The sequence below is a fragment of the Mobula birostris genome, chromosome 10 (assembly GCF_030028105.1).
Source record: "Mobula birostris isolate sMobBir1 chromosome 10, sMobBir1.hap1, whole genome shotgun sequence".
Lineage (NCBI taxonomy): Eukaryota > Metazoa > Chordata > Chondrichthyes > Myliobatiformes > Myliobatidae > Mobula > Mobula birostris.
The window spans coordinates 10,906,308-10,918,807 of record NC_092379.1 but is presented as its reverse complement, the minus strand read 5'-3'; the positions used below and the strand labels follow the sequence as shown (position 1 = coordinate 10,918,807).

At 51.0% G+C, this 12,500-nt stretch overlaps 1 protein-coding gene across 1 annotated transcript in view; it reads left to right on the top strand.

Annotated features, from left to right (window-relative positions):
- Positions 1 to 198, top strand: part of LOC140203815 (transforming growth factor beta-1 proprotein-like) — an 83,614-nt gene extending 83,416 nt beyond the window's left edge. The window contains exon 7 of the mRNA XM_072269903.1: positions 1 to 198. This exon is cut by the window's left edge and continues 1,361 nt beyond it. The gene's annotated coding sequence lies outside the window, so the exon portion shown is untranslated.
- The last annotated feature ends 12,302 nt before the right edge of the window (positions 199 to 12,500 follow it).

Genomic DNA, 12,500 nt, shown 5'->3' with positions numbered 1-12,500 from the left:
AAGGGGAGTGATTAGGCTGGAAAGGGTGCGAGAAAGATTCACGAGGACTTCGCCAGGACCGGAGCGAGTTTTAAAGAGAGACCGGATAGATCTGGGAACGTTTTCCATGAAGTGGTGGAAGCTGATATGTGACATTATAATGGTTAATAAAATTATGGGTGTTATGTTTGTTCTTAATAAAGACAAACTTGGCATGGGTTTATGTTGGAACATTTTATTAAGCAGTCGCTGCTCAATACTGAGTGCGTAAGTGACCTGGTCATCATGGTAACTTCTGGTTGTGGGTGAACTCCTCGCATTGCCTGCTGGGAAATGAGGTTCTTTACCCATGATAACAATGGACACAGTCACTTTCTCAGAATAGGGAGAGTCTAACACTAGAGGGCTTGGGTTTATGGTGAATGATGTAAAAGAGATTTGATATTTCACACAGAGGGAGGTGGCGGCTGAGGCGGCTACAACTTGGGCAGGAACAACGAAGGGAGATCTGGGCCTAATGCATGAGAATGGGTTTAGTGTGGAGAGACATCTTGGTTAGTATGGATGAGTTGGGCTGAAGGGCCTGTTTCTGCACCATATAACTCCATGAATCTGAGGGCTGGTAGGGCTACGGTCTCACATCTCCAGAGACACGGGTTCGAATCTGATCTCTAGCACTGTCTGTGTGGAGTTCGCACGTTCTCCCTGTGACCATGTGGGGTTTCCCCCTGGGTGCCTCAGTTTCTCTCATGTATCCCAAAGAGGTGTGGGTGGCAGGCCTATTAACACTGTCCAGTACCCCTCATGTTTAAATGGGTGGTTGATGGTCAGAATGAGTATGATGGGGACGGGCCGAAGGGCCTAGAATGGGACAGTGTCGCTCTCTGAGTGTGCTGCTGTGCCTCACTGTGTTGCCTCTCCCTCTCCCTCCCCCTCCCCCTCTCCTCCCGCTCTCCCTCCGTCTCTCCCCCCCTTTCCTCCCCACCCCACTAAGCGGGGTGACTAAGCGGATGTCCGGTGGTCCTGGTGTAGGTTGTAGGCCCGGTGAAGGGTTTAGCAATCTGAAAGGTCAGATCTGCCAGACAACCATCAGGGGGTTCCGGAAGGTTCCAGCCTGACCTCATAATCCTCATTCTGACCACACCTCTGAACTCGGGGCTCGTCCCCGAGGAGGCAGGACGGTTCTGCTTCTTGCCTCCTGCCTCCGCCCCACCAGCCTTGACGCGCCGGCAACAGCCAGCAGCCCATCCGGGGGTTTAACGGAGCAAGGCCTGGGGGGGGGTGGTGCGGGGGCCACGGAGTTCTCCGCAGCGGCCCGGTGGGAGGGAGCGCGGTGACAGCCAGGGAAGCCAGAAAACCAGCAGGGCCCGCTGCCTGGCAGCTCCAATGACCCAGGTTCGATCCTGGCCCCGGGCGCTGCCCGCGCAGAGTTTGCATGTTTTCCCTGCCACCACTGGTCTTCCTCAGGTGTGCCGGAAATGACCCTGAACGCAAGTGGATGGCAGGGGAATCGGAGCGGAGTTAACGGGTCTGTGAGGAGAGGTTACAGGGACACAAATAGCCAGGTGATAGGATGACTCTGATATAGACTTAGCGGGCTGAATAGCTTCCTTCTGTAACAAAATCCTCCAGCTTAAATCCATCTTAAAATGTTACCTTCACTGTCCTTCCCGACGGTAAACGCCCAGATCCTGATTCCAGGGCGAAGTTGCGTCGGTCACCCAGGACCAGAAACAGGGCAAAGTGACCCCCCCACCCCCCCGGCAATTGGTTGTCCTCTGGCCGCTTGGCAGGAGGAGATCAGCCGTCATCTATGGAGAGTCGCCATCTGGGGCGCCACGGTAACATAGCTGGGGGTGCCGGAGTTCGGAGTTCGAAGTTCAGCCCCAGCGCGGGTCCTGAGGAGCTAGTACGTTTTCTCCCCGTGACCGCGTGGGTTTCCTCCGGGTGCTCCGGTTTCCTCCCACGGTCCAAAGGCCAACCAGTTGGCAGGTTAATTGGTCACTGTAAACTTTCCCATGATAAGACCATCTTTCTTTTCTTTAGGCATCCGTTAGTCTCGTGAGACCATGGTTTTGTGCCTCGGAAGGTTTCCAGGGTGCAGGCCTGGGTAAGGTTGTATGGAAGACCGGCAGTTGCCCATGCTGCAAGTCTCCCCTCTCCACGACACCGATGTTGTCCAAGGGAAGGGCATTAGGGCCCATACAGCTTGGCACCGGTGTCGTCGCAGAGCAATGTGTGCTTAAGTGCCTTGCTCAAGGACACAACATGTTGCCTCGGCTGGGGCTCGAACTCCCGACCTTCAGGTCTCTAGACGAACACCTTAACCACTTGGCCACGTGCCAACACGATAAGACCATAAGATATAGGAGCAGAATCAGGCCATTTGGCCCATCAAGTCTACTCCACCATTTCCTCACGGCTGATCCATTTTCCCTCTCGGCCCCAATCTCCTGCCTTCATGCCCTGACCAATCAAGAATCTATCAACCTCTGCCTTAAATATAAATAAAGACTTGTCCTCCACAACCACCTGTGACAACGAATTCTACATATTGACCACTGTTCTTGATACTTATTGCTTATTTTTTTTTCAGGCTTAAGCAAGTATTGTCCAACCTCCAATACTTGCTTAAGTCTGTCCCGGAGCCTGCACTGCTGTAAATTATAAGTTGTTTTTACGTGAGTAAATTCGATGGAGTATCCTTCACTCACGGACGCATTTCTCTCAGGACAGCCTCTGCTTCAAACAATGATTTGGCATCCCTGTTGCATCAAGAGTTCAAAGTACATATAGGTCAGCATAGATTCATTTTCTTGTGGGCATCCACAGTAAATCCAAAACCCGCAATAGACTACATTCAGCAGGATGCTCAAACAACTAATGTGCAAACGATAACAATGTAAGGCTCGGGTTAAATCGGGGGGTGGCCCGTTGCGCCAGGCGGGCCCGTATCTCGAAATAAAATAATAAATAAACGTTATCAGGTGAGGGGTCTCGGCCCGAAACGTCGGCTGTTATTCATCTCCGTAGACCTGCTGAGTTCCTCCAGCATTGTGTGTGCGTGGCAGAGAAAAACTATATCAGCAACAAATGTAATAGGCTGCCCAAAGACGTGTATTTTCTGTCATGTACAAAGCATAACTAACGCTGAAGGGGAAGTCCCACAGCGACATACAAATATGCATCTCGGGGTCTGAGTTTCCTTTTTTTCTCTGTCACTGAATCATAAAATACTGTTTCACAATGAAATGACAGACTGTCCCCCCACCGGCTCCTTGACCGCTGGGCAGCCGTGCTCTGGTCTCCGTGGATGTGCTGGGTTCGGGACTATCAACAGCGGTATTGCTGGGTCATGAGTGCAGCTCTCACACCCTCCGCCCTTCCGTGTTTTGAATATTTCGAATGTGCAGAGCCGCATTTGTGATTAAATGAGTGAATTTTGCAAAGCTCTCTGGAATGTCTGTGCCTTGATCTGCCTGCCAGAAGCTGGTGCCACAATATGCTGGGGGATCTCTGCTTGGTCAGCTGGGCCTGGGAGGGCAGGGGTGAGCAGACTGTAAAAGGAGGATGATTTTATACTTTTACACCGGACAGATGAAGGAGGCCGGGACTGTTTCATTTGACGAGGTTGAGGGGAGATGTGGAAAAAGTATTTAAAATGATGAGTCCCCTATCCAGAATCAAAATCAGGTTTAGTATCACCGGCAGATGAGACCATAAGATACAGGAGCAGAATTAGGCCATTTAGCCCATCGAGTCTGCTCCGTCATTTCATCCAATTCCCTCTCAGCCCCAATCTCCTGCCTTCTCCCCGTATCCCTTCATGCCCTGACCAATCAAGAATCTGTCAACCGCAGCCTTAGATATACATATGGACTTGGGCTCCACAGCTGCCTGTGGCAACAAATTCCACAGATTCACCACTCTCTGGCTAAAGAAATTCCTCCTCATCTCCGGTCTAAAAGGAACTCTATTCTGAGGCTGTGTCCTCTGGTCTGAGACTCTCCCACCATGGGAAACATCCCATCATGAAATTTGTTGCAACACACACAAAGTGCTGGTGCAACGCAGCAGGCCAGGCAGCATCTATAGGAAGAGGTACAGTCGACGTTTCGGGCCGAGACCCTTCGTCAGGACTAACTGAAGGAAGAGCGAGTAAGAGATTTGAAAGTGGGAGGGGGAGGGGGAGATCCGAAATGATAGGAGAAGACAGGAGGGGGAGGGATGGAGCCAAGAGCTGGACAGGTGATTGGCAAAAGGGATACGAGAGGATCATGGGACAGGAGGCCCAGGGAGAAGAAAAAGGGGAAGGGAGCACCAGAGGAAGATAGAGAGCAGGCAAGGAGTTATAGCGAGAGGGACAGAGAGAGAAAAAAGAGAGAGGGAAAAAAAGGGGGGGGATAAACAAATAAATAATGGATGGGGTACAAAGGGGAGGAGGGGCATTAACAGAAGTTTGAGAAGTCAATATTCATGCCATAAGGTTGGAGGCTACCCAGACGGAATATAAGGTGTTGTTCCTCCAACCTGAGTGTGGCTTCATCTTTACAGTAGAGGAGGCCGTGGGTAGACATGTCAGCATGGGAATGGGACGTGGAATTAAAATGTGTGGCCACTGGGAGATCCTGCTTTCTCTGGCAGACAGAGCGTAGGTTTTCAATGAAATGATCTCCCAGTCTGCGTCGGGTCTCGCCAATATATAAAAGGCCACATCGGGAGCACCGGACGCAGTATATCACCCCAGCTGACTCAGGTGAAGTGTTGCCTCACCTGGAAAGACTGTCTGGGGCCCTGGATGGTGGTGAGGGAGGAAGTGTAAGGGCATGTGTAGCACTTGTTCTGCTTACAAGGATAAGTGCCAGGAGGAAGATCAGTGGGAAGGGATGGGAGGGACAAATGGACAAGGGAGTCGCGTAGGGAGTGATCCCTGCGGAAATCAGGGGGTGGGGGAGGGAAGGATGTGCTTAGTGGTGGGATCCCGTTGGAGGTGGCGGAAGTTTTGGCGAATTATATGTTGGACCCGGAGGCTGGTGGGATTGTAGGTGAGGACCAGGGGAACCCTATTCCTAGTGGGGTGGCGGGAGGATGGAGTGAGAGCAGATGTGTGTGAAATGGGGGAGATGCGTTTAAGAGCAGAGTTGATGGTGGCGGAAGGGAAGCCCCTTTCTTTAAAAAAGGAGGACATCGCCCTCGTCCTGGAATGAAAAGCCTTATCCTGAGAGCAGATGCGGCGGAGACAGAGGAATTGCGAGAAGGGGATGGCATTTTTGCAAGAGACAGGGTGAGAAGAGGAATCGTCCAGATAGCTGTGAGAGTCAGTAGGCTTATAGTAGACATCAGTGGATAAGCTGTCTCCAGAGACAGAGACAGAAAGATCAAGAAAGGGGAGGGAGGTGTCGGAAATGGACCAGGTAAACTTGAGGGCAGGGTGAAAGTTGGAGGCAAAGTTAATGAAGTCAACGAGCTCAGCATGCGTGCAGGAAGCAGCGCCAATGCAGTCGTCGATGTAGCGAAGGAAAAGTGGGGGACAGATACCAGAATAGGCATGGAACATAGATTGTTCCACAAAGCCAACAAAAAGGCAGGCATAGCTGGGACCCATACGGGTGCCCATAGCTACACCTTTAGTTTGGAGGAAGTGAGAGGAGCCAAAAGAGAAATTATTAAGAATAAGGACTAATTCCGCTAGACGGAGCAGAGTGGTGGTAGAGGGGAACTGATTAGGTCTGGAATCCAAAAAGAAGCGTAGAGCTTTGAGACCTTCCTGATGGGGGATGGAAGTATATAAGGACTGGACATCCATGGTGAAAATAAAGCGGTGAGGGCCAGGGAATTTAAAATCATCGAAAAGTTTAAGAGCGTGAGAAGTGTCACGAACATAGGTCGGAAGGGATTGAACAAGGGGTGATAAAACCGTGTCGAGGTATGCAGAAACGAGTTCGGTGGGGCAGGAGCAAGCTGAGACAATAGGTCGGCCAGGACAGGCAGGTTTGTGGATCTTGGGTAGGAGGTAGAAACGGGAAGTGCGAGGTGTGGGAACTATAAGGTTGGTAGCAGTGGATGGGAGATCCCCTGAGCGGATAAAGTCGGTGATGGTGTGGGAGACAATGACCTGGTGCTCCTTAGTGGGGTCACGATTTGAGGGGTAAATAAGAGGAGCTATCCGCGAGTTGTCGCTGTGCCTCGGCAAGGTAGAGGTCAGTACGCCAGACTACAACAGCACCCCCCTTATCGGCGGGTTTAATAATAAGGTTAGGATTAGTGTGGAGGGAGTGGAGAGCAGAGCGCTCGGAAGGAGTGAGGTTGGAATGGGGACAAGGTGCGGTGAAGTCGAGACGGTTGATGTCCCATCGGCAGTTAGCGATAAAGAGATCCAGAGCAGGCAGAAGACCAGAGCGGGGTGTCCATGAAGAGGAGGAGGGTTGAAGACGGGAGAAGGGGTCATCGGTGGGGGTGGGAGAGTCCTTGCTGAAGAAGTGGGGTCGGAGATGGAAATTTGTTGTTTTGGGGCAGCAGTACATTGCAATACTCTAATAAAAACTGTAAATTATGGTGGGAAGTATATCTAGTTGCATTAAATGAGTAGGGCAAAAAGAATAAAAAAGTCGAGAGGTAGTGTTCATGGGTTCAATGTCATTCAGAAATCGGACAGCAGAGGGGAAGAAGCTGTTCCTGAATCGCTGAGTGTGTGTCTTCAGCCCGCTGTACCTCACTCCTGATGGTAGCAATGAGAAGAGGGCATGTCCTGGCTGATGGGGGTCCTAAATGATGGATGCCGCTATTTCCAGGCACCGCTCCCTGAAGATGTCCTGGATACTCTGGAGGCTGGTGCTCACGATGGAGCTGACTGAGTTCACAACTCTCTGCAGCTTCTCTCGGTCCTGTGATGTAGCCACCCGCCCCCATACCAGACGGTGATGCAGCCAGTCAGAATGCTTTCCACGGTACATCTGTAGAGATTTGCGAGTGTCTTTGGTGACAAACCAAATCTCCTCAAGCTCCTGATGAAATACAGCCGCTGTCTTGCCTTTGTCAGCTGCATCGATATGTTGGGCCCCAGATTGATTGTCAGAGATGTTGACACCCAGGACCTTGAAATTGCTCGCCCAGGAACTTGAGAGTTGCTACGGCAGGAGGAGCAGAGTCAAGGACTAGTGAAAATATCATAGAGCACTAAATCAGGCCCTTTGGCCCATCTAGTGTGTGCCAAAATGTTATTCCGCCTAGACCCACAGCTGGACCATAGCCATCCATCTGCTTCCCATTTGTGTACCTATCCAACCGAGCCTGCGTCTACCATTTCTGCTAGCAGCTCATTCAACACTCCCTCTGGAGCAACACACATCAAAGTTGCTGGTGAACGCAGCAGGCCGGGCAGCATCTCTAGGAAGAGGTACAGTCGACGTTTCAGGCCGAGACCCTTCATCAGGACTAACTGAAGGAAGAGTGAGTAAGAGATTTGAAAGTGGGAGGGGGAGGGGGAGATCCAAAATGATAGGAGAAGACAGGAGGGGGAGGCATGGAGCCAAGAGCTGGACAGGTGATTGGCAAAAGGGATATGAGAGGATCATGGGACAGGAGGCCCAGGGAGAAGGAAAAGGGAGAGGGGGGAAAAATCCAGAGGATGGGCAAGGGGTATAGTCAGAGGGACAGAGGGAGAAAAAGGGGAGAGAGAGAAAGAATGTGTGTATATAAATAAATAACGGATGGGGTACGAGGGGGAGGTGGGGCATTAGCAGAAGTTAGAGAAGTCAGTGTTCATGCCATCAGGTTGGAGGCTACCCAGATGGAATATAAGGTGTTGTTCCTCCAACCTGATGTGGCTTTATCTTTACAGTAGAGGAGGCCATGGATAGACATGTCAGAATGGGAATGGGATGTGGAATTAAAATGTGTGGCCACTGGGAGATCCTGCTTTCTCTGGCGGACAGAGCGTAGGTGTTCAGTAAACCGATCTCCCAGTCTGCGTCAGGGCTCGCCAATATATAAAAGGCCACATTGGGAGCACCGGACGCAGTATATCGCCCCAACCGACTCACAGGTGAAGTGTTGCCTCACCTGGAAGGACTGTTTGGGGCCCTGAATGGTGGTGAGGGAGAAAGTGTAAGGGCATGTGTAGCACTTGTTCCGCTTACAAGGATAAGTGCCAGGAGGGAGATCAGTGGGGAGGGATGGGGGGTACGAATGGACAAGGGAGTCGCGTAGGGAGCAATCCCTGCGGAAAGCAGAGAGGGGGAGAGGGAAAAATGTAGATCCCTCTGAAGTAGTTCCCTTTATCTCATCATTCACCCTAAACCCAGGACCTCTGGACTAAGTCTCCCTCACTCAGGGTGCTATGAACCTGTCGCCTTCTCTACTCCAAAGAATCGTGGAGTATTCTTGCCCAAGGTAGGCAGATGCTTTCGTCTGAGGGGGGGCAGTCGAGGGTTCGGGGAAACAGACAGGAAAAATCACGAACGTGAGAAAGGCTGCAGACGCTGGAAGTCCAAAGCAAGGCGCGCAAAATGGCGGCAGAACTCAGCAGGTCAGGCGGCATCTGTGGGAAAGAAAAGCAAACAGCCGACGTTTCGGGTCGAGGCCCTTCATTGGGACTGAGAGGGAAGGGAGAAGATGCCCGAGTAAAACAGTGGGGGTGTGGGGAAGAAGGAGGCTGGCTGGAAGGTGATAGGTGAAGCCAGGTGGGTGGGAAAGGTCAAGGGCTGGAGAAGGAGGAATCTGATAGGAGGGGAGAGTGGAGGAGGAGAAAGGGAAGGAGGAGGGGTCATAGGCAGGTAGGCAAGTGAGGAGAAGTGAAAGGTCGGAGTGGGGAATAGAGGGAGAGGGATTTGTTCACTGGAAGGAGAATTCAATATTGATGCCAACAGGTTGGAGGCTACCCAGACGGAATATAAGGTGTTGTTCCTCCACCCTGAGGGGGCCTCATCTTGGCATAGAGAAGCCAACCAAGGGAAGTGTCCACCGTGATCATAATGAATGATAGTACAGGTGCAATGGGCCGAATAGCCAAGCCTCCTTCCGTTTTTCTCATTCTCAGCCACATCACTCAGAATTAGAGTCAGAAACAGGGTTATTATCATTGGCATGTGGCATGAAATCTGATGTCTGGGTTGAGTTTTTCTCCGGTCTTGGCAATTTACTTGCAGATGTTTTGTCACGCAAGGAGACGTCACCGGTGCGCTGTTGATTGTGGCCTGCCGTCCCAACGTTTGGCCTTTGCTAATCAGCTGACTGGGCGTCATCTTGGAAACTTGCGATGTGGGGAGGAAATCTCGTTGCTGATTGGCTCTGTGGCGAACTTTATCCCTTATGAAATTCTGTCCGCATCGGCTCACAGATAGGATTGAGGTCTACACGTCTGTTTGCGGGAAACCAGGCTTCTGGGAATTCTCTTGCATGCCGGGTGTTCGCTTGCGCCTTGACTCTCACTGACGCCCAGTCGAACTTGTCCCCCTCTCGGTCTTCATGGGTAGAGACCAGGGAGGGTTGGCCATGCTGCCTCACAACCAGCTGATCTTCAAGGATCCTGGTGGACAGCTTTCTCCCAGATTGGCCAGCGTAATATTTGCTGCAGTCCCCTGCACTGGATCTTGTTGATCTTTGAGATCCGTTGTTACGAGGCAAAAGCACAGATAATTCAAAAAAATGGTTCATGGGTTCATGGGCCGCTCAGAAATCTGATGGCGGAGAGAAAGAAGCCTGTCCAATCCCTTTTGAAACATATAAAATTCTAAAGGGATTGGACAGGCTAGATGCAGGAAGATTGTTCCCGATGTTGGGGAAGTCCAGAATGAGGGGTCACAGTCTGAGGATAAAGGGGAAGCCAAGATGAGGAAAAACTTCTTCACACACAGAGAGTGGTGAATCTGTGGAATTCTCTGTCACAGGAAGCAGTTGAGGCTAGTTCATTGGCCATATTTAAGAGGGAGTTAGATATGGCCCTTGTGGCTAAAGGGATCGGGGGTATGGAGAGAAGGCAGGTACAGGGTTCTGAGTTGGATGATCAGCCATGATCATACTGAATGGCGGTGCAGGCTCGAAGGGCCGAATGGCCTACTCCTGCACCTATTTTCTATGTTTCTATGTTTCTGAATCATTGAGCATGGGTCTTCAGTCAGGGTCCTGTAGCTCCTCCCCGACGGTAGTGATGAGAAGAGGGTATGTCCTACATGCTGAGGGTCCCTCATGGTGGAAGCCACCACCTTGAGACGCTGTGAGAAGCCGGCGAACTTCGGAGCTGCAGGTGGAAGCGTCGCCACCAAGTTACCTCTCCCGGAGAGCCAAGACAAATACATCGGGGATTTCCTGCAGGAAGCCATCGCCAGGTCAACGAGAGCAGACCAGCTGCGTTCTGCATCCCGGGAATATTTCCCATCGATATCATGGTCCAGTCCCGTGGGAAGTTTGGACTCTTCCTGACTTCAACCATCCCGACTGGAAATAATGAGACAGAAATCATCCTGGTGGACATTATTCACCATTTCCTGAATTTCACCCATCTGCTTCAGGGCAGATTTGCAGCTAATTCACAACAAAAGTCAAATTAATATCCGAATACATGGGTCTCATTCATATTTAAGAGCTGAGCATAAGACTTAAATCATGTGATCAGATTAACATGTTAGTATCACAAACCTAATTAATATTTAAAATGTTGTGGACAGTAATTTAGTGGTTCCATTTAATATCAGAGAATGTATTCAGTAGACCACTTGAAAGGCATCCATTAGTCTTGCGAGACCATGGATCTGCGCCTGGAAAGTCTTCACTCTCCAGGGCGCAGGCCTGGGCAAGGTTGTATGGAAGACCAGCAGTTGCCCATGCTGCAAGTCTCCCCTCTCCACGCCACCGATGTTGTCCAAGGGAAGGGCATTAGGACCCATACAGCTTGGCACCAGTGTCATCGTAGAGCAATGTGTGATTAAGTGCCTTGCTCAAGGACACAACACGCTGCCTTGGCTGGGGCTCGAACTCACGACCTTCAGGTCACTAGTCCAATGCCTTAACCACTTGGCCACATGCCCACCTGAAATTCTTATTCTTCACAGACATCCACGAAACAGAAGGAAAACCCCACTGAATGAATGACAGACCAAACGTAAGAACCCCAAAGCCCCCCCAGCACACCTCCTACACACAAGCAGCATCAACCACCCCCTGTCCCCCTCTCCCCACTTATTCCAGCAGAAAGCATCAGCACTCCCACCACGCACCAAGCCAGCAACAGCAAAACTCCCAAAGAGAGAGACCATGGTCTACAGTCCGTCTGGAGTTTTGCACACAGTTCTGGTCACCCTGCTGCAGGAAGGACGTTGAGGCTTTGGAGGGGGTGCAGAAGAGGTTTACCAGGAGGCTGCTGGGTTTGAGGGCAGGTGCCATTGCGAGAGGCTGGATAAACCTCTGGGGTGTTTTCTCTGGAGCGCCAGAGGCTGAGAGGAGATCTGATAGAGGTTTATGAGAGCCATAGATAGAGTGGACAGGAAGTATCTGTTTCCCAGAGTTGAAATGTCTAGTACCAGAGGGCACACATTGAAGGTGAGAGGGGGTAGATTCAAAGGGGGATGTGAGGGGTAAGTTTTTCACTCAGAGAGTGGTGGATGCCTGGAATGTGCTGGCGGGTTTGGTGGCAGAGGCAAATACATTCGAGGTTTCCAAGAGACGTTTGGATAGGCACATGGATGTGAGGAAGATGGAGGGATTTGGAGGAGAGATTAGTGTTTGGGTGTTTTTCATTTGCTTTTGAGCTGGTTCAGGACAACATTGTGGGCCAAATGGCCTGTTTCTGTGCTGTATTCTATGTTCTGATAGTAATAATAGGGCTAATTAATATTTAATTGGAGGGACAATGATGTCATTCAGATGGTCACTACTGATAGGGCGATGATGCCCAGGAACAGAGGAGGGACAGCAGGAGCTGTGAGATGATTGGAGATTAGAAATGAAATTGTGACTTTTCCTAACCCCAGGCTCCTCCCCTCACTGAATGACAGGCAGACATACCCTTAGATCTGGTTCAGGGCCATGGCAACCGAGCTTACAGGCTGGGGTAGCCAGTCTTAAAGATGGCATGGTCCTCTGTCCTCTCCTATCAGGCTCCTCCTTCTTCAGCCATCGACCTCTTCCTCCTTTCACCCCCCACCTTCATAAATCATCCCCTCTTCCCTAACCACCTCACCTGGTTTTAGATATGTGGGTTATAGATGCTGCCTGTTACACCGCTGGCGATTGGGGCAGCAATGAAGATCCTCCATCTCTGGTGGTGTTCATGGCTTCCTTCGTCATGTCAGTAGCTTCCTCTCAGTTTTCACTACTGTCGGTCAGGCAAATCCCGGGTGGAGACTCAGGAATACTGTAGCACTCAGATGTAGAAGGATGTTGTTTGACCAGAGTGTTGTTAGCCCTGAGCTGAACCCCCAAACCTGGAGGACTGGTGGACCAATCTTAGTCTGGCCTCTACCCTTTGACCCTACCAAGAGCCAAAGCATAAACCCCTGACTCCAGCCAACGTAGCCCTCCAGGTC